Source organism: Amblyomma americanum, chromosome 6 (genome assembly GCF_052857255.1).
Source record: "Amblyomma americanum isolate KBUSLIRL-KWMA chromosome 6, ASM5285725v1, whole genome shotgun sequence".
In the NCBI taxonomy this organism is placed as follows: Eukaryota; Metazoa; Arthropoda; class Arachnida; order Ixodida; family Ixodidae; genus Amblyomma; species Amblyomma americanum.
In genome coordinates, this window is record NC_135502.1 from 66,903,500 (window position 1) to 66,926,579 (window position 23,080).

The window sequence follows — 23,080 nt, forward strand, 5'->3', positions numbered from 1 at the left end:
CGGCTTTGTTTGCAGACAGCGAAGCCAAGTAAATTTAGCGACGATCACACAAGCCTCTAGCCCGCACGTCGAATAAAGAAAGAATAGGATGTAATCTCAAAACGAAAAGTACGAGCTGTATATCTTTCGTGTAATTGAAAGAAGTTCTCGTCCTGCGATGAACCCAACTTGCCTGATGATGATAAAGCTATAAATAGATACAAAGAGAGAAGAAGCGCACGCAGGGCAGGCTGCGCTTTGCGCGTGAGACGAATCTTCGTTCCGCTCCCGTGAATGCGCGCACGCTTTGAAGATGAATGTTCAGCACGGTCGGGCAGTGCGCTCTGCGCAACATAGAGTCACACCACTCCATTCTGGCTGCGGCACCAGCTTAGGGAGTGCGGTCGAAACACCGCCCCGTGCAAGTGCTCGCGTTCATCAGAACGTAACCACATCTGGTGGTGCGGGCGCGAGAGCAGCAAGGAAAACGACACGGCGGATGGTGAGTAAGAGGGCGATACATTAATATGATCACACAGCGCGCGAGCGCTAGCTCATAGCCAGAAAACGACGCCGACGGGGGGCCGGGTGGTGGTCACGCTGTGGGCGGTGCTGGGCTTCCTCAAAGCCCGGCCTAAGCGCCGAGCTTTCTTCTCGCGGGCCGATTCCGGAGGGAGCCCGGGTTGGCAAGGGTCAAGTGAGGCCTGGTCGGCGGTGGAGCGGTCGCAGCGCCTGCACTTACTCCTCCGTCGGCGGCTGGCCGGGCAGGCTGGACGGGGGTCCACCCCAACTCCCCTCCTCCTTGCTTTCTTCCATCTCGAGATATGAGCCTCCGCGAAAAACTGCGCGGGCGGAAATGACTCGGAACGAACCGGAAGCGCTCGGCCCTTTGGCCTTCACCTAGCTTTTCTTTGGCTCCGGCATCGTCCTCGCTGCTCGTAGCCACAGAAGGCCAGCCCGGCAAGTGGAAGCAAAGCGGAGGAGGCAAAGGAAAGAGAGGACCAGAGGCAGCAGCGCCCCATTGCTACGGGATGAATTGCGCGCGAGAATCAACGCGGTCCAGGGACTCTGTTGTGCGTGTGTGTGCGAGAGAGCGCTTGCCAGCTCTCGCATGGGCGCCCACATTGGCGCTGTTGCTGCCGCCTCTCTCGCCGGCGGTGGGTGGCTGCGGATGTGGTGCGCGAAAAAAAATTGGGTCGGCAGAGCGGGACGACGTCTCTCGTAGCGGGGCGTCCCAGGCAAGAAGAAGGTCTTGCCTCTTTTCTTGGCTGCAGCCGAGGCTGTGGTTCTCCTGCGTGGGCTGGCAGCAGTACCAGCGCCAAGCGCAATGGCTCGAGCAGGCGTACTGCATAGGAAACCTGCTGGCCGTACCGCTCATTGGAAGCGCGGCTGCTTCGATCGTGATCGCGGGATGCGTGCGCTGGCAACCGAAACGCCCTTTTGTGTTTCGTCTCTTTTTCCCCTCACCCTCGTTCTCTGCCTGCATGAGGCGAGGGTATCCTCGGTAGAAAAGCGAGAAACTTATAAAGAAGGACGACTCGCGGAATGCGCTGCCAGTTGCGTTCTCGGTTGGCGGCACGCGAGAAGGAAATAAAAGAGGGACCATTTGTCTCTGGCCTTGTTGCCTGCGCGACTTTCTGCGGAATGAGAACGTGTGTGGCTGTCGAAATAGTTTAAAGCATCGGCCTCAGCAGTGCGGTTTGGAAAGCCTGATTGAACATTTCTGCATCGCTGGGTGCAATGGAGGGTCGGTTCCTGGCGTGATTTATCAGATCCGGGAAGATCTTATAGGTTCGCTCTTTAGTTATGGTATCGAGGCCCGGTCTGCGCGGGAGATCATCCGTTTCTTTTGCAGTCGCTATGACAGTGTCTACCCACTGGAGTTTTTTTTATTTTTGTTATTATGCGAGTGGAGACACATGTCCGCTTTACGAGCACGGTAACTTGGAATGCACATGACTGCACGGAAGTGAATTTTACAATGGGAAGCTACATTTAGTTTTCTTTTTTTCGCACGGGCTCTTTTTGCTGAGGAAACAAATTTGGCCCCCCTTAATAGTTTCTAATGGAATAATTGAGATAAAAATAATAAAATTTCATGTTTTAATAGCATCCTGTGTTGTCAAACGGCATTGTAACGCGTAGAGGCTTGCGTCGAAGGTATGGAGCCGTTACTGAGAGGTCAGAGAAAAAAAAAAACAGTCTGACTGTTGCCCATTTCGTATTTCACGATTTCTGCACGCAGTTGAGATGTTCAGTAAATTCTGTTGTTTCCTAAGCACTGGCTCAAAATTTTCGGCATATCATACTATTCAATTTCATTTGGAATCTCCTGCGATAATTTGGCTTTTATAAATCTTAGCACAAACCGCCTACAACGAACTATTGTACTGCGAAATATGGAATACCTTGGTAATGCAATATATTTGAGAGTCACGCATGTAAAATATAGTGTTGATGTCAAACATTTCGTACGTTCCACCAGCGCCAAAACACGACTTCAATCCAGATAAGTGCGGCTGCACTCGCAGTTTATTAGTGTACAAGACACATGCCGTGCTAGTGCGGAGTAATACCCCTGTCACACGGACACTTTCGATACTCATTGAGTCAATGCTCATCGAACTCAATGCAGATCGACGGTTGTCACACGGCCACTTTCAAGCGCAATCGAGCTCGATCCTGCTTGACTCGATGCCGATTCCTCAAGAGTGCTTGAGGTTCCAAGCACAATCGTGAACACTCTCGCTCTCATGAAGCTATAAAAATAAACACAAGTTAACGAAACCAAACCACATTTGTTGTTGTTGTGATTGATTAAAATGTAATACAGAACATTTTTCAGGTACTATGCCTGCTTATATGCAAACATTTGAAAATAATCTCTAAACCACGCTCCAAGCTTCGCCGTCAGTGTAAACAAAGATGGCGTCTTCCTGCTCGTCGGCGCGGAAACTGTGAAGCGAGCGCGAGACAGCCGCTCTCATCGACTGCTGGCAGGATTGCCTAAATAATTTGCGGCGCCAGAAGCGAAACGCCGCAGTCTATGCAGAAATCGCGGAGGCGTTGCGGGCCCTCGGGTTGCATCGCACAGCAGCAGAGGTGCGCCACAAAAACCTGGCGCAGATACGCAATGTACCGATTTGGCTACGGATTTGGCTGCCGCGGCCCCCGACTGCACAGTGTTGCCGGAAATCGCCATGTTATGGCTGTCGGTGGAACATTTGGCGCCACCTAACACACATGAGGGAGACTTCTCAATGAGCATTGAAAATGCCCGTGTAGCACCGGATGTTTCGAGCGTGCTCGAAAATCTCGATGCAGATCAAGCTCAATGAGGATCGAAAGTGCCCGTGTGACAGGGGTATAACATGTCGATTGAAACTGACCTGACGCACTTAAGGCTGAAGGAAGCATTCTGCATCTTAAGGAGTCCGACGAACTTAATTTGTGTAATACCAGGATTTTATGAGGGCTTTCTTGTTTTGTTGACTACAAGTTATCCTTCCACAATTATTTGAGAAGCAATTCATAACTCATATTATTATCTAAAATTGAAGTCCATCTCTCTGCAAAGAACAATTCGTTTAAACACGCGATAGCACGAGTCGGAACCTTACGTTTACAATTTTGTTTTTTAATACCAACGTTCTGTTTGTCTACAAATTACGTTAAATCATAGGGCGTGACCCGCTAAACAAAAATAATCGTTTCGGCCGTTGAGGTGTTTCACACGTGGGTTCTCCGCCACTTTTCTCTTCGCCATGACAGGAGCTCCCGCGGGTATGCACCGGCAACCCCATGTGGTAAGTAGGCAGTTGTTTTGCTTACTACGCCGGTTGAACATGCGCCGATGACCCAGGCTAAGAAGATTCCATTGGCGTCAAGTTTGTTTGCAAATTTAGAAGTGCGGGAGTTCGACAAAAATCAGGAAACGTATGTGTTTTTGATGTTTTCGAACAACGTGGCTTAATGTTGCTGTATTGCAACTTTAACCCTTTACTTATTAGAGACTGATCTGCAGAATCAAAATTTTTGCCGGTACCATTGGTTATTACTGGAAGGGACGTCACAAGTGGCTAGGTAGGAGCGCAACCAGCAGGCTCTGTCATGAAAGGCGGTGCTGACCAATGGCACAGAGGCTGATGAATGGATTAGGAAAACTGCCGTTAAAAATCTCTCCCCCCCCCCCCCCCCCCCCGCTGCCGTGTTTTATAGCGACTCTTTTCGTGATTGACTTTTTTTTCTTTGCAGTACACGCTCGTAAAAAAATAGTAACAAAATAGTCACGAAAAGTTTGCGCTCACTCGAACGGGTAGGTGCGTGCAAGTTCTTTCGCGTCCTGCTATTCGTTGCAAAAGGCTTTCACTTCAGTTCGTAATTTGAGAAAGTTCTTGTTTTAAAGAGGGCCTCTTTATTCTTCGGGAACTATTTCTTACTAATATTAAAGACATTTTTGTTAGTTTTTTCAACGGTGATCATGAAGCTTTCTCGCTACCGAATGTACAAGTGCGCAGCCTACTGCTGTTGCGCTGTGCCAAAAAAATAAAGAAAAAAGACAATACGATACTCAGAGGGCGTGCTGCCGGAAGGGAGATCTGCGCGTTAACGACATATTACGGACGTTATAAAAGAGGAGAAACGCGTCGCATCTTGCGCCAGGTTGACAATGTTTTGAGATTTGATAAAAGCAATGACGTCCATTCACGCAATAAAGTCGCCGTAAATAGTTTCCCTTATAGCGACGACTTTCGAGAATGGTCGTCAACAAAGGCAAATGACGTCTTTGCGGAGAGAACGTGCTCTTTTCAGAACTCGCGGCACTGAAACGGCCAAACTGTGGCCGCGGAGAAGGAAAAAAAAATGGCGACCAAGAGTACAGAGCGCGAAGATGATGGGTGAAAGCAACACAAAGGAAGAGGAGGAAGGAACGAGAGAGAGGATAGAAGAGGAGAGCGGGCTCGTGTGAGGAGCAGGCAATCAAAGCGATGCGACGATTCCCTTTTCAGCGAGGGGCCATCTATGCACGAGGCCTACACACGTGCGTACGACTGGCGAAAGGCGTGGTGGGTTATTGGACGCGCACATTTCAACTCCAGGGAGGCGCGAAGAGAAAAACGAGAGACCGGGAAATGTTCGACGAAGGATCGACGCACGAGCAAACGATAGACGATCTCGCTAAAAGCATAACGCAAATAGATAGAGGAAAGCAAAACCTCGCTCAAGAAGTTTGCCCGGAGAAAGAGTAAAAAAAGAAGAAATAAAGGAGTCGCTCACAGCGTTCAGTGCAGCGTCTCTGATAGCGAGATGCCTCTCACGCAATCACGCTTACTGAAGAGGACTGCATCGCTTCTCCCATCACGTGTCCTTCCCCTACGCCGCTCTCTCCTCGCATCTCCTCCGCTTTCGTGCTCGCTGCTCGAGAGTTGGGTCAGCAGCTCATAGGCGCCTCTTCATTGGTCACCAGAGCCCAGGCGGCGTCAGCGACAAAAGGCGCTGTCCCCATCTTTTCCTATCGGCTCTTGCACGCAGGGGAAGAGGTAACCGTGCCCCTCTCGACACCATGAGCCTGCTCGGCGCAAACGAAAGAAGGGAATAAAGGAAGAAATAAAGAAAGAGGGAGAATGAGCTAGCACAAAAATAGCAGTCGCTTCGTGTCGCGATACAAGCACTTCTCCTAAAGGGAGGCCCAAGGCAGCGCAAATGGCGGCGACAGGCAGGCAGGCTTATATGAGAGCACCGGCTCCCACTATACCATGTGCAAACCCGATGCCTGCGCTGTTTTTAGGAGGGGGAGGAAGGGGGGGGGGAGGGGAGTGTGTCTGCTACCGCTGCTCATGGCATTCTCGACGGGTCTCGCATCATCGCCGAGCGGACGACGGCCGCCACGCTAAGAAACCGAGCGGGCGCCCGCGAGCGCCCTTTTGATGCCTTGTGAATACATCCGCCATTGTCGGGAAGACACGCCTCTCTCTTCCACCGGCGCGATCTTTATTCCCTTCTCTCGTTTATCCTCTATCTCTTTCCTTGTTTTCTTCTTCTTTCGCTTCCGCATTCGCGCTCGGCCGTTTCCCTTTCCCTGAAAAATGGCGTCTCGTTCGCGTCGCTGCCTCTGGAAGCCTCAATTTTCATTTGGGAACGCGCGCGGCCCACCGATTTATAGATGCATTCATTTCTTCTTCGCTCTCATTGAGAGCCGGCCTTTACAGAGAGCGGGCCGCACTAAGCGGACGCGGGAAGCGTGCGTCCGCACCCGGCACCGGGATAAAGCGCCGATGTGCGGCGGGAGACTTTTTTTCAAAGAGCGCAGTCGTAACGGAAAGAAACGGCCGGAATTTTAAGAGGAACCGGCCGAGACTCTTAAGAAATTGAAATAAGGGCGTAAAACCGGCGTAACGGGAAACTTTATACCTAAAAGGCAATTTGCCATCGCCTTCTTTTCTTTCTTAAACCTTTCAATAAAATTTGTGAAAGAGAGAACAGCCCGCACACGGTTTCATGGCAGTCTTGAAGCTCCTACAACCAGGCTGGGAGAAGGGCTTAAAGACGATAGCTTTTCTAACTTCACTATTACGATACCAGTCGTATTTTTTTTACTGTGACGTAATATTTTGCCGGTTTTTTGTTTGTCGGCAGAAAATCGAGATAGCGCAGAAAACTCCAATTCTGATGTTCGCCTCTCCTTCCCATTTTAAGTCTCTAGTCTAGGTTTTTCTGTTGCGCAGTGTGAACCAGCGTGTGTGGTTGTGTGATTCTTGTAGCTGATTTCTGTGGGTTCTTGAATAACTTGCAACATAATATGTGCTCCTTTAAACCCGAAAACAACTACCCCCCTCCACCCTCTCCCCCTCCCCCTTCCCCCTCTTTTTCATCCTTCTCCTCACTCGGCTCTCTGCGTTTGTTCGCAGTCTTTAACAAAATGGTCTCCTGTTGCTGTGAAATGTCGGCAACTTCTCCTAGATTCAGTTAATTCAACCTGTGAGGAGAAATGGAAGCCTTGGTTGTGTTCTTTTCCTACTGTTTAGGCCCTCTTATGAGTCGTCTCGTGTGTAGTGTTTTCAGATAAGGACACAACGCATGAACGACATTCATTCAATGTGAGAATGAACTTGGAATTTAAGTCTCAGATGCACCCAGAATAATGTTACCTTTCAATATCTTGATCTAATATAAGCTACGAGAACTGTAAAGTATAAGAAGAGCAACAGATATGTAGTGTTAATGTTAACATCATTCCTTTATTTTGGTCGAGCGTTTTACACGAAACCTTAATAATGTTTAAATAAGAGATGTGGCTTCTTTAAAACACGTCTAGAAGCCCGCAAAAGCAGTTCACGCCAAATAAAACGAGTTGTTTTCTTTATGAGCTTATTTCTAATATCGAGCCCAGCTGCGCTTTTGTTTCCACTTTCAGGAAAACATGACAGCGTTATACTTGAGCATGAAAAATAAAAGGAGCATTAAGAGCAGAAGTGGATGTGTTACGATTCTTTGGAATATAGAATGATGCGGTTGCAGGCTTTCTTAAGAAAGCTTCTTGAGTAGCGAGCACTACCGTAAAGAGCGACAGCTTGAGCCGCTATTCCAGCACAAATGTGATGATTAAAGGTTTGCCAATACATACGGCTTTGCTTTCTTACAAAGCATTTTTGAAATACAATGATTATAATGATTTGTGTATGGTCTGTTTGACTAAACAGTTCCGTGATTAATGCCTTTGACCTGTTATAAGTGGAGTCAAAGGCCCAGTTTTTAAGCGCTTCACCCCACGAAAGCAGATCACCTGAATAGGAAAGTGCTTTTACTCAATGTACTTAATTTGAGTGTCGGCAGCTAAGTTTCTACATTTTTTCTCGTTTAGTTTTATGCATAAACGGTAAATGAAAAAAAAAAAGATCTGTGTTTTTTGCAAGAAATATGTTACTTGTTCAGAGCATGCTAAAAATTCCTGACGTCATTACGCCGCGACAGTGATTTATGGCCTCCAGAAAGCACGCAGGAAGTGCGGAACAGAAGAAGCAAGTAAATAGAAAAAAATATTTGAAGTGACGATAAGCAAAAAAAGAAAATGCAACAGCCAGTTCAGGCCAAGAAGTGGCGAGCAAGACCGCGTCTACTTATATACACGAGTAGCGCAAAGTTGGATACGAGGCTCTGAGTAAAATCAATATTCATACGAGTTTTCCCAGTGCCCTCCCAGAAGAGCGAACAGAACCTGACGCTGAGGACACACCAGCGCAGCCCTTGAGGGAGACAAGCGCTCCCATATTTTCACAGCAAGCGGGGCACGACAAAGAACGGGGCGTCCCCCTAGCGGCGGCGACCGGCGAAGCGGCAATATAGTTGCCGCCGTTGGTCGGTATTGTGGCAGAGCATCCCTTTGTCCTCGGCGGGCCGCGGATCTGTCTGTCAATGGACGCTGGCGCCCGGGCGACGCCCCTGGATGTTGCGAGGTGTCGTATTCACTCGCAGTGCGCACGCCATGGAAGCGCGTTTAGACAGCGCCCGGGCTCTTATCTTACCCGAGTGGAGGGATAGCATGAAGCGCATACCGATCCCGCCTCGGTGATAAGGGACGTCCAGCACAAATTGGAAAATTTGAAACAAAGAGCAAGAGCCAAGGATAATGCGCCGCTTTGCGGCACTTCGCAGATAATTCAGCTCTCCTGTGATGCTACTAATTGTACACACTGCCATTTTATTCCCTAGATATTGTTTATTTCTGGTGCTTAGGTCTGTCAGTGGTAAGAAAAAGTATCATAATCGCGGTCAAAGAAAATGAGAGTTTGCTTAGCACTGTAGCATCAGCGCAATTTTAGACTATTAACATTGAAAAAGTAATAGTGGAATGTTCGTAAAAGATAAAGGAAAAAGTCATTCCCTCCGCGATACGATACAGGCTGTAAGAAACCTGCGCGCGATGAAAATTATTTATTTTCGTTTTCTATTTACGGAATTTCTTAAAACTACTGGCGAAATACAGAATACAAGGCTACAGGACGGGATAAACAACTTGTTCCGTCTATCGCAGCCGTAATTTATCACAGCAACCACCGCTAAAATTGCGCTGAAAAAAATAAAACATTTAACTCCGGGACTGGTTTGCGTCAGAGCAAAGATACTGTACAAGATAGGACACATCGCAACGGCTGCAACGAATTGGCGCTCGCGTTTAGCAAATCATTAGGCGCGGGCTGCCGACCCTTGTGCAACAATAGCCGGACAAAGCTACGCAGGCCGACGGAGCGCAGCGCCTGACGGGCGCTCTAGCCGTGGCGACACTTCGCAAGAAGGCGCCCGGCGATCGCCATTTTCAGCGCGAATTGATCCAACCCGTCTGGACGTCTGCGCTCAGCCCTCGCGACGCGAAGAATCATCGTTACCCTCCTCATCGCGCGCGCTCGGGACGCAGCGAACAATTGGCCTCGTTCGCCGGCGGCGAGCGCGGTGACACGAACGACCAGCGCGCGGCGCCATTAGGCGTAACACACTGCAGCCCTGCTGCCGCGCGGAAATGACAGAGTGCCGCTGTCTCGGCAATTCGCTTTGAGAGCCGTTGTGTAGGTAGACAAGGGCCGGTGTCCACGAGAACGCTAGGAAGGAGGGAAGAGGGAAAAAAAAAGAAGGAACGAAGTGTTAGGTATCGACAGCAACGGAACGGAGTGGACAAGGGAACCTCCTTAGTGACGGAAACCTTATCTGGACAACGGCTAGGATAAAGCAGCCAGGTTTTGTGGAACGTGAAATGTCCAGATGAAGGCTGAAAGAAATGTGGCCGCTGCTTGCCTCGTTGTGAGATGAAAGAAAACGATGGCAATATAGCCGAAATCAATATTGGCAGACACGGTGCGACTGAAAGAAACATCTGTAAAAAATATAACAACACCGAGAGAGCATAGCGTCTGACCGGAACAAGAAGAAGGCTATATAGTGCGGTATAGTAATGAACCTCACTAACTGACTGAATCCGCAGACTATTAGACGTTTGAGGATCTAGAGAAAAGAGTTTTATTTGACTTTTAGTCGCTTTTGCAAGTTACCTATAGATAAGATAAGCCTCGAATGATTAAAACAGTTTCTCGTAGAAGCTCTGATCCCTGCACTAAATTACGATCATTTCCGTTTTTCCTGCAGCGCTTACTGATTTGTATGCATTATGAAACTTAATACATCACACACTCCAATATCTGCTTGAAATCACACCTTCGCCTTCGGCGCTGCTATGCAAATTAGGAGACACGCATCTGAAAATGAAGAAATGGCCCGTTCTCTTCTCGCACTTTCTTCCTTTAAGCTACGCTAAGATTTAGAACCAAACATGAATTTACCCTGTTAGGATTATTTTGCCTCCAGCAATATATAGGATAGTCCATATCCGCATTGTGTGTGGCGGAATGCACCACATGATAATGAGCAGGTTTTCTCAAGTACCAGGCGAATAAGAAGCAAAAATGAAAAACATACATTAGCTCTTATTGGGAACCGCGTCTTTGTTTGGGAACTCCTGTTTAATTATATGAAACTAGAATTATGAAGTTTTTTTTTAGCGTGAAAATTTGACAGCTGCTTCGATTTGAGGAACATAGTAGCAGAGGGCTCCCGCTTAATTTCAATCACTTAGTGTTCCCGAGTGTGCACTACGATCTCATTACAGCATGTTTTCGCCTTTCGGTTGCATCAATATGCGGTCACTGGTACCGGGAACTGAACCGGCGACCTAAGGGAACTGAAGCCGGCGCGTAGAGTGAATGCTTGGTTATTGAATACCTACTAAGACCGGGAAAAATTCAACAGACCTTTACTTCACTTTTGTATTTCTTCTATCTTTGGTAGGCATTGGAACCCCACTCCTATTCCATTTATACCAGACGTACCTCCAACACGGTGCTCAAACTTGCAGACCAACGAACACGCGACAAAAAAAAAAAAACTGCCGCCTGTAAAGAGTGCACCACCTCAGTACTACCTTTACTGCGGGGAAACACTTTCTTGGGTTAGGTCAGACGTACCGGTGTGATATCTGGTTCAATGACCTGGGAGAGCGAAATGAAATGTCTTGGCTGAAAGCCTGCACCCTAGTTGGTCAGTTTACGACAAGACATTGAGGACCAGACGTGCGCAGGAGCCTTACTGCACCCGGCTGAGGCATTCAGCCGCAGAGAAGGACAACACGTCGATATTGGAAGTCTCTCCCGTTGCGGTCTCGCTGCGTGACTTCGAGTTGTCTAGGCATTCAAACTAAATTGATTCCGAGCAGTGAAGATGTTCCAACTGATGCAGCGTGTCGGTATCTTACAAGGCGCCTGGGTGTGTTCATTTTCAGTGAGGTTCTTTTCGTCTGGGGTATATACGTATTTGGGGCAACGCAATGTATTGGTAACCAAGTCTAAGATAAAACACTTTCAAAGTCTGCTTCAGCGCTACAAAAAAAATGGATTGCAAATTTCGCTCACGCTTTGTTTTTGTTGCCCTGGCACTCTTACGTGAAGTGTATTGTTCGCAGAAGGAATAGAGGCGACCTGTGAGGTTGCAACGTGTTACCGACAGCGCCCAGCTGTTTCTGCTGACACGAGCCCTCAAATTTTCCTTGAAATAAGTCCTGAATTGCTCACTTCTTTCTGACACACAGAAGTGAAAGCCGTAGCTGTACGGCACTTCCAATAGTACGGGAGATTAAAGAGCAAGGCCAGAATGGCAGCCGGTACATTAATCGCTTTTCACCACATCTGCCGACAGCGTGCTCATTACCACGTCTGCACCGGTGCCCTTGTTCAATGCAAAAATCGTTTATCAGAAGCCATTCGCATTTGGGCTCCACTGATGTGCACTACAATAACGTAAAAGTCATCCGCAATAGCGCCCTCTGTTTTAACCCATCGATTGGATGAAGACATGAGAGCGGTTACTGAAATGCGCCCATTGCCTGCTTCATGAGTAAACTGGCTCCCGCGAGTGCAACAGCTTGTTTGAGCGCACCTGCTCCCAGTATTATCTCATCTAAAAATCACAGAACGCATCTCCTTGAGAGTGCCCAGTGCCTGGCCTGTGTGTACGCTATGGTTCAGTTTTACCAGAGTGGCATTTTTCAAATCAGGAGGTAGAAATTTCATTTTTCGGTGGCAGTGTTTGCCGACGTCGTTACTAGGATGCTGTTACCGGCTACTATGATGTCGCTACAGGTTATTATGACGCTGTGAACGATTAGTACGAAACTGTTAACGGTTACTATGAACATCTGACGATTAATATGACATCATTGCCGCTTACTATGACCTGTTACCGGTTATTATGACGATTTTATTGGTTATTAAGATGATTACGTAAATACAGTTTAGGTAGGAAAAATCAGGTTACCCAGCTAATGCTGAAAAGCTCGGGATCTGCCACAGATGGGGATATCCGGTAAGTATGTTTTGTTTACGACCTGCACCAGGCGGCAGGCTTGCAGATGATCTTAACTGACATGGGCAGCCCCGTGCCTACTACATAATATGTTCGTTAGCGGTAATACAGCAGCTTTCTTCAGTGGTTGTTCACGCCCTCTGATATCGTGGATAATGTTTATACTAATTGTGCTTCGGGAGGGGCACAGGGTGTCGTATGTTAGCTCATCGTATCGCAGCTGTTGTAGAAGTACTCTGCGACAGGCAAGTGAAGGTAGCAGTATCGGTATCGTATCGTGCCGCTACCTCGGCACTAAGGAGGGGCGCCACACAAAAAAAAATATTAGCTTTAAGTACTTTATTCGTTGTCTATCTGTGCGCAAAAGTGAAGAGAGTAGGCTCTTTTCGAGAAACCATGCGCCGAGACACAAGCAGGAGTAAAGTGGATAAAATTTTTAAGCATATTTGTCACGATAAAGAAGCTCGTTAACCGGCAAAGCATCGCGGAATTTCAATAAAACATAGGCCAACAGTGGCATTGTAGATTTAGGTTAGAAACTACTGTGGTTTTGATTATTTATTTGCAGAGCCTGTTAGTAAAGTCCCGTTGTTTCTGCATATCGACATGAAAGAGTTTTGTGGCTATGTCTGAGACGTACTGACCCTGTTCCGCGTGTTTTGTTACCCGGCTGTTTCTAACGCTTCATTTGTGTTACCAGAAAAAGCAATGCCGATTCTTTTACTTTAATGACCACTGCCCCATTTATGAGCATCTCATGGCCTTGGCAAGAGCGGCCGTGTGTGGTGTTGACTGTATCCTTCTCAATGCTTCCTGCACAAATTACTCTTCATTGAATATTCAGCAATCAAGGAATCCAATGTTTCCTACGGGCTCTTCGCTCGAGGTCTTCCAGCATATCACTAGCGCGCATCTTCGCGCCTTCAGTGATTTCCCCAGAGAGTGCGCTGTGCTTCCATTGAATCCCGTGCATCACAATGTAGAATACTCTGAGCCACAGGGCAAATCTGTGGTCAAATTCGAAAAAAATTCTTAACCAGGCACCTTAAATAACATCTAGAGCTAGTTTTTTTGCTGCGTGCGTTGTGCGTGCGTTGTGCGTGCGTGCGCAAAACTTAATCAGCGGACAACGGCGCACAGATGAGGTAACTAAGCAACAACCTTACCTTTCATTCCTTTAAACGCTCAGTATTTACAGTGCCAACTTTTCCACTTCCGGGATGAAATTCAGTTGTCGAGTTTAACCTTATGCATAGGTTAAGTTAGGATAAGGTTAGGATAAGGTTAAGGTTAAGAGGCAGTTGTCTCACATTGGCTGGACATGTGAACCATACCTTTAAGAAATGGAGCAAAAAAAAGGCTAGAGAGAGGGGGAGAGACGGCAGGTGGATGACTGGGGTCTAGAAGCGCGATGAAATGCCTTTCAAACTCATATCGTTGGCTCGTGAGCGCTTGAGAAGAGGTCTTATGTGAATCAGCTGCCTTCCGCTCGTAACTTCATTCCAAGAAAAAAATAGCGCCGAGATGGAGTATAACGGGTGCGTGGGTATGTCTAACAATAGATATTAATTTCATCTTTGTTCATCCTGTTTTAAACTATATTATTTCATCACAGGGTGCAGTGATATTTTTGTCTGATGTACGTAAACATGGGCGTCTGCTGTTATGTCTACAGCTGATGCGTTGACGACTGTTTCAAGACTCGCTGAAGAAATGGCTTAGTTAGACTTAGGAAGAGCTCCACCTCAGCAAATAATGGTGCCTCTTAATACAAACCGGACTGTGCAGTGGAAGTTTTTTAAGTTCGCAAAATATGAGCGAAACACAATTCTATCCGATCGTGCGATGCTTCTGTTGCGCAAGCTCGGCATTCGACAAGGGAGATCAGGTGTGAAACATTCTTCTTTTGCCTCTTAATGCACACCCTCCTCTTTGCCTTAGATGTGAAACTCCGCGAGACCCTATAAACGGTAAGCGTTTACAACGGCATTGGGACATATCAAAGTGACGTTTTTTTTTTCTTTTAAGTAATCTGGACGCCTTTCGGCTAAGTATATTACACAAATAGTACTAAAAAGCTTTCTCGCAAAGAAGGCAAAAATAAAGTCAAGGACTCATATGACATGAAGATTTGTAAAAAAAATTCGATTCTATTTACTGAACACGTTATATTATAAATGAGGTGCTGAGTTATACGTAAAGTATGGCCAAATTTGACAAACAGCGGTTTCATCGGACGCCATGCACCGAAAGACAATGCTATGAGAGCACTACGAGAAGGAAGCTTGTAGAATCGCAGTAAATGCTTTTGCTAGTTCTTCTGCCATGAAAAGAGAAGTGGTTTCGTAGAACAAAGATTTAAAACGCAGAAAGAAAACAAAAATTTTATTATGATATGTATTGCTTGCATTCAACATCGTTTAAGCGACAAAAATAAAGCACGAAGCTAATTTACAGCACTAGCGAGCAGTGCAGTCTGAGTTGCATAAAGAGCGTATTTGATAAGTTATAAAAACAAAGGTGGCCAAATCGGATTAGAGTCACTATTTATCCCTACGGAGATCATACAAAGGCTGCAGTGAACATGCAATAATACGTTTGAAAGCAGGTTGCTGGCCACTGATACATCTAGACAGTGACTGGGATTACTTGGAGTACGGTGGAGATCGAAATAGAAAACAGCTACAAAGAAATAAATGCAAGATGTTGTTCGTCCTGAATACTAGCTAGAAATGAAACACTGCAAAGCAGGTAGACTAATCTATGGTGTATTTAGGACAATGCGGCTGCTTTCTAAATGCCAAGAACGATGCGCCAGAAATCTGCGCTCGGCAGACAAGACACAAATTTAGGAGGTAATAAGGCGGTGTTTCAATGCCGCGGTTAAAGTCAAAGACAGATTTCAGAAACCTCTTACCTATAGAAGCTCCCCCGACGCACAGATGAGCTAAAAAACAAACATTTAAAATACAAGTGCCTCTACGGGAGACTAAAACTTTTGGAGTTTCCGGAAATGAGAACAAAGCGGCACAGCTCATGCGAAAAGTGGAGATAACATGACATGACAGGGCTGGCGTGACACAATTTTTTCTTATTACATTGAAGCTAGAGCGCGGAAACAGACGCTCGGTTGGAAACACGGGCGGAAAATGTGGCCACCATTGTTCAAATTTATCGCACTTTCGCGCGAAGTGGGTAATGGAGACAAAGGATCCTGTCCGCTCGAAGGTTTTTCGTGCGGCGTACCGAGACAGGCCTCGCTTTCATTTTTTCCGTATTCGTAAAGCTAATGTTTCTGTTATCAATATATAGGAAGAGCGTTTCTTATAACTTTACTTCTGTTGCATATTTAAATACTCACGAGCTCATTTCATCAGGGACTTTGCAATAAACTAGCGTACTTGACGAAAAAAGAAAATAAGACGTGAACGATAATTACGAAGCTGTTCTTGATAACCTTCTTTTCTTTCATTAATATGAGCGATACTATTTGAAACAGCAGTATTCTTGGTTCGTCTAGGTCTTAACGTTACGTGACCAACAAGTGCGAAGAGCAGGTTCATAGCGCAAAGCTTTTGATCTAGAATCATTCTTTGCTCGCAGCATCAAGCTCCTGCTTTATCGGGTAGGGCTGCAAAATGTGCATGCTTGAAGTCTGATCATTCGGCGTTTGCAGGCCTCTCAGCCTTTTAGGCCGTAACGCAGTCAGATGTAACGATGTATTCGAAGGTACCGGGTATGGAAGGCGTACATGTTTCAGGCATTTCACACACCAGAATGCGGACTGCTGGCCGTAGCACGTTGTACCAATTAGAAAGCCAATAGGTTAAAAGTGCTTTTCACATTAGATATCGCTGCTTCCTGGTCACGTTGTGGATTTGCTGCTTCAGGAGCATCGGTACATTGGTCCAATAGCCAGGCGACGGCCAGGTTTTTTAATGAACCCTTGAGTATAAGTCTCGCTGAGCCTGCGGTATTAGTGTCCCATAAGAGCGCCCTTCGGGATGAGAGGACGAAAAGTGTGGATGGTTTGGTGTGGCCTTAAGAAGGTGCAAAATTGCGCATTTCTAAACCATTTCTAACTGTTATTGAGTGGCAGGATATAGGAATTATGAAGAGCTTGTTTCTAGAGCTCGTGCATTTACCACCAACGCTTTGGACTCGGGACATTGCAGCCACTTTCCTAAAAAAAAAAGAAAATTAGTTGTCGTTCATGTTTGTTCAGGGCACAAGAAGCTACCACTAAACAATCATTACACCCTTTTATTTGCTTACGATATTGTGTTATCTAAACTATTTGCTAGTCTCTTCTTGACTCCTAGTTTTCTTTGCATACTGTTTTCTTACCGCGATACTTGTTTCAATATATCGAACAGCCTTTGAACAAAAGTTGGCGACAGAGTATATTTTCAGGTCCATGTTGTGCCTCCAATTATAAACAGGATCTCAGAGTGCGTCCACTGTGATGGATTCTGCCCAACAGGATACACGCACTACTTAATGCTCAGTTTGTGCACGCAAGAGAACAAATTCAGATAATGTAAAAACACTCCTGAAGAACGGGTAGCAAATCCCCCGAGAGTATACGGCCGCCATACCACGAATTCATTCTCGAGACGTTATTCCCTCAGCGCGCTTTTACTATGCACAGTTAATGCGAGACGGGCTCTCTACAGGGGGAATTAGCACCGCCGGAAGAGCGCGGACATAATAGCAGTACGTAATCCCAATGCGTTTTTTACAACTCGTAAGAAAACATCCGGGATTTACTTCGCGAGTGCGGCTCTGCGGCGCCGCACTCAAGAAATAAAACGCTTCTACAATCAAGACGTTAACGGCGCCCAGTGGGGAAACGAAGGAATAAGCGGGCTGTGCGCGAGACAACTTCTCTTAATTACACGACACACTCGACACACAGCGCGACGCCGACAGCGGCAAACTCGAATCGATAAATTCTAGCGCAAATTGTGCCCGCATCTCTTCGTCACTGACGGGGTATTTCGCGACAGAAAAAAAAAAGTAAATGCAAACAAACGAAGAAGACCAAAGCCGCCCTCTGAAGCAGACTTGGGCGCCCGGAGACGCGCGAAGAAAAACACAACCGATTCGACTAAACCCCTGCCTGACGCTTTCGCTATACGAACGCACTCCCCCCTTTCCACGTCCCCTAGCTTTGTCACTGTTCTTTCTCTAGGTCCCAACTAACGCGACAGCTCGGAGTCGTGCACACTCGCGTCACCGGCTGCGTGCGGGTTGGCTGAGAGAGAGAGAGTGAGTGGGGGGGGGGGGGGGGAGGAAGCTTTCATTTGCCCGTGTGTCGGGCAAAGCGCGCGGCATGCCCTATCGTCAGCGCTTTTCCAGCTGCGATTGTTTGGGGTGCCGCGAGCGCCCGCGACGCGCCTGTTTACGTCGGGCTCTTTCAACTCTTTATTTGCGTCCGGCATTTTTGTACGCTTCGGCGCGGCTAGTTTCGCTATGAGTGCGGGCGCGTAGAAGGAAAGGGGAATGCGCGCGACGTTCAACGGGCCGCATTGTGCATGAACGCAAAGGGCTTCTTGTCGGAGACAGGCCAGTGGGTGAACGCGGGAGAAAAATATATTCGCGCCGTGACGTTCTCGCTTTGCCCCGGTTTTTGTTTCTTGTGCAGTTTGTGTGCGTCCTGTGACGGTAGCTTGTTTGTTATTCTTTTGAGAGCACTAGAAAAGAAAAAAAATTACCGACCGTGCAGCGTAATTTGAATGCAGAGGGCACAATGGGTGGCTGATTTAACGCACAGTGCGAACTTTGCCACTACCGAAAGGAAATGTGGGCGCCGCGGTGGCTCAGTGGCTATGGCGCTCGGCTGCTGACCCGAAAGACGCGGGCTCGACCCTGGCCGCGGCGGTCGAATTTCGATGGAAGCGAAACGCTAGAGACCCGTGTACTGTGCGATGTCAGTGCGCGGTAAAGAACCCCATGTGGTCGAAATTTCCGGAGCCCTTCACTACGGCGTACCTCATAGCTTGAGAGGCTTTGGGACGTTAAACACCCATAAAACCATAAAAAAAGGAAATGTGCCATGAAGCTTGCACCAAACCTCTAAAATTGTATGGAAGTTATGCTAGCTACGCCACATAAAATGCGAGTGCATGGTGCACACACTACTGAGTGCCTATGCTTTCGCGTAGAGTCACAAATTTTGAGCCTCATATTGTTCCCAGGCTCCCAGCTAAGGAGAAATTCGAAACGTAAGCAGATACGGCGAATTCCCGCGAAGGCCTGAATAGCAAATTTAGAGCGCAAACAACAAGTGAGGTGGAGTGACGTCGGCGCAACGCAGCAATCAACGTGCCCCGTGGTTGGCGCCCACCGTTAGAGCCGTGATGGGGTGTGAGTTGCTCCGCGATTCTGGCGGTGGTAATACGAAGACCACGAATAAAAAGACAGCCTCATCTTGTAACCAAACATTTTTACAGTTTTGAGAGATGGCGCACATTAACTTCCACAATATTTCAAAACTCAGAGGAGGAATAACGCTTGATTTCAGATCGTGAGAGGATCCTATACCAAGCCATGTATAGTATATTTTTTTTTTAGTAGTACTTGACCCTTATCATCTGGCCCACCGAATGGCCAGTTTCGGGAACAGTAGGAGCATGGTCAGGCTTTAACGAATGGCGAAAGGCGCAAAGAAATAGGATTTAAATAAAATAGTCAACTTTGTCTTAAACTTGCTCCGCTTGGTCTTTTCTGTCTCCTGGACATATCATCAGTCGGTTGAAAGCTTTTAACCTGCGCAGTAGTGACTTAATAGGAATACACTTGTCATGTGAATTATATTTTGTTCTGACGCTGCCAAGATGAAGTGAAGACAACCGAAACAACTGGAATACTTTATATAATAATAATTGTTTAAAAAATTTTTTTTTCAATTTTCAATGCCAGAGCTCAGTAGACAGTGCTGCGCTGGGAGATAAAAAATGGTGCATATAAACAAATTTAGGCTTGTTTTTCGCAATGTCGTTTTTGAGAGGGTAAGTCGAAATTAGATTAATAATTTTCCCTTCAGAGTAACTGAACCGAATCTAGTTAGTTTTTTTTTCTTTGCCAGAGGCTTCAGGTGGTCCGTATAATTAATTCTTGTCATTGCGCCCAGGCACTCGCGTCTCGGCTTTTTTATTGATTGCATCACAGTTCGTCACAATCAATGGCTTTCGAACAAGTGCCTCGACGATCCTATCATAAAAATTTAATTAACTCTAGGGCACTGTTACTGAACAGGTAAGGATTTCGATCTCGCTGTGAATATAGGCTACCAGGAATAAAGTTATTAGCAGCATAGCTATAGAGTGAGCTGTTCACAATTCTTTAATAAAGGCAAGATTTGAATGCCTGTCATTATTGTATCAAGTCTTTCCGCGACGTAGTTAAATGATCACAGTACTTGAGTAGCTAAACAGTAGTACCACAGGAAAAAGAAAACCCAGAGGAAACGGCGAGAGGCTGATAAGATTGAAGAGCTCATTATTTAATTCGTGTCTCTACCTTCTTAAAAGTTTGATTAGAGAATTTCTCGATATGTAGTGTTTTATTTTCGCAAGGACTTTCCAGCTAGTTTCTACAGCTGATTTCGTAATGACGTTTGCCGTGGCTTGCATCCGATTAATTTCCAGTTAATTATGTCGTGGATATTTCGTTACAAAGCAGTGCACATATAAATGCGAAGAAGATGAACTTATCGTTCGCTCAGCTTTTCCGTCTTTTAATTCCGCCAATAAGTTTGAGCTGGCTGCGACATATATTGATATTCGAAACTGGCTATGTTATGAAACTAGGTACATACCACTCGCAGCCATTTTGCGCATTAGTGCAACCTCGAGAATAAGGAGGTGAGTTCGGGGCGGATAAAAGCTTCTTTACATCAATATGGCTAGAAAGGAACGCCAACAGAGTTCACTTGTCGCTGACCTTGTAGTTAATGCGCATGAGTGTGAACGCATTCGAAAGAAGAAACAAAATGGGAATCATGATGTACTTGAGACCTGTGATGTACATAAAGGGTTATACAAAAAATAAAACCTGCCTACATTGAAACAAGGACAAAACTGATGAAAGGCACCCTGAAGGGCAGACTCGCTAGCAGGAAAGCACTCAAGCACTTACCTGCATGAAGCCTGCGCGCAGGTCCTCTGACAACCCTTTTACCTGACGCTCTCGGCAGCTTTAACGGGTGGCCACCGGCCTAAACGACTTCCGGGTGTATGAACAATTAGATTAAGTCGCGAGACCGAAATCATTACGCTGCAAGTAAACCACGCGCTGCTCGAAGAAACCTAGCGGAACAAGCGCCCGGGATAGATAGAGGAGCCCAACCGCGGCGCGCGTCTCTAGACTCGTAAAACAAGCGACCGTCCTTCCCCGGACCTGGCGTCGACGTCCTCCACTCCGTGTCCAGCAGTTTCTCTTGCTTATCGTCGACGACCGTTTTCGCTCTGGGCCCATCTGCCTCGCTCGCGTAGAACAAGAAAAAAAATAAGATAAGCAGAGAGAGCTTCTTTTTGCCTCTCGGAAACCCCGTGGCAAAGCCAGGGAAAGAGCCGCGCGGAGAGGGATGACCGAAAGAAGCAGAGGCTAACGACGCCACCTATATGGAGAAGAAAAAAAGGAAGAGGTGGAACAACAGAGAAAGTCGTCGTCGCAAATGGCTTGGCTTGGCTTGGACGGGACCCGAGGCGGGCGCGGGACGACTCGAGGCAGTTCATTAATAATTCAGCTGGCACATGCTTCCGAGCAGAATGAGCAATGACCCACCCCTCTTTCCGCGTCGCAGGGAGCGAGCAAGGGTGGCACCGCTTTCTCCCATCGTCCCTTTCCTCTTCCACGTCGTCTCGATCCTTCTTCCACAGCCCCGTTCTGAGAGGGAGAGCCGCCGCATACGGATGGGAGCGCTTCGAGTGGACGAGACCCTGTGGCGTCGCCGCTGATGCGCTCGAAATTGGCCGTCCTGATCCACGTTAAGGCTCGACTCGAAAAACGCTTCAATTAATTGTCGCGACTTACCGCGATCCCCCTTTTCCCTCTCCGTTTTCTGCCCTCACCTCCCCATTTTCTTCTTGTGTTTTGCCTCCAGCGACGCACATTTTCGATCACTCTCTCGCTTGCTCTCCTGCGCGCGGCGGACGCCTTTAGCACTCAGTGACACCGACAGAAATCTAGCCGCCTGTTAACAAAATCCGGCGTAACTCTCCTGATCCGGTGAGATTTAGCACTGCGACGGCGGGTAATTTGCGTGACAGATTGCGGTTTTTTTTTGTGGCAGGAAAAAAAAAAACGAGAAGAGATTAGCTCGGCTGGCCTTCACCTTTCGATTCCTGTGCATTCGGTCAAAACTGTCTACGCCTCATGCGCCGATGCAGAAGCATTTTGCTTGACACGAGCGATTCCATGACAGCAATAACTCGCACCTTTTAGTGCGAAAGCAATTGAAGCTTCAAGAGGTCATACAGGCTCACCGGTTTTCGTGAAGCATTACCTTGAGGGTGACGTTGGGCAAATCAGAAATAAATAATAAACTTAAAATAAATATTGCCGCGACTGAGATTCGAACCCGCGGCGGCGCAAACAGATCAGCTTCGCTGGCCACTGCACGAGAGCACTAGGCTATCACAGCAGTTTTTTTTCTTTATTGCATGGAAATAGCGCCGAAAAGAAAGTCTAAGCATACTTACGCCACAAAACACCGGGCCACCAAACCCCTGCATGACCCCTCCTTCCAAACATTAAAACTCTGGGCGGCACACACATGCATCCAGATAGGGAAGCCAGTTAGGCGACTCTTGCTGGGCAGCATACTCCCCGAACCAAAGCGCATTGTTCACGGAACAAAGATTTCGACGACCGTGGGGATTGGGTGTGGCGGTTCATTATGTGCCTCTTCCAAAGACTAAACAGTCCCAGCCACATAAACAGATCATGTGGCACAACACAATTAAGAAGGACATTGACATCGCACCCTACAATATCCGTATTTTTTGCCCGTGGAGAAAAACTGTGTTAGGCTATCACCCCAGCGGACTATGCCTCGTGTTAAAGTACGACACACTATCGCGCTGTTTATTACGCATCGTCTTTAAGCTATGTGGCGGTACTGAGAGAGATAGATGTGTATTATGTTGTCGACGCGTTGACGTTGACATTTCTGCAGGAACGTGGCACTGGAGCATAGGCTGATGCCGTACATTGGGTGAATTGGCATTGACGGCGAAAAAGTTGAAGACGCGCATAACCGGGTACCTGGGTCAGTGGACACCTCAATCACGCTTTCAGGTATGTGGAGGTGGTGTCCACCTGCAAAAAACTGTGCTTTCTCACAATATTTCGTTCTTAGCAATGCTAACTGCCAGCCAATTTGTTTAGATGCAATCGCGAGCTTGTGGTTACGATAAAAACAAAACAAACGCCATTACAGGAAAGCAGCATCGTCGGCAGTCCCGACGCCGTGTTACTAAAGCAGTTTTGTACAGCTAAAATTTGGCACGCCTATGGTTTCAGCACGGCTTGAAAGTTGTCGTGAAGAAAATGTGTCTGGTTTGTTCTCTACGCATTTAAAAAAAAAAACAAAAGCAGGCCGTTTTTTGCGCCTAGATTTGTACTTTAGCATCTCACGTCGACAAAGCAGAGCGCAAGTTTTTATACAACGAAAGTTTCGTAACGTTAAACG

The 23,080-nt window shown here is 47.0% G+C and overlaps 1 protein-coding gene across 5 annotated transcripts in view; it reads right to left on the reverse strand.

Annotated features, from left to right (window-relative positions):
- Positions 1-23,080, reverse strand: part of LOC144093634 (protein turtle homolog B-like) — a 573,432-nt gene that overhangs the window by 173,874 nt on the left and 376,478 nt on the right. The gene's annotated exons all lie outside the window — the stretch shown is intronic.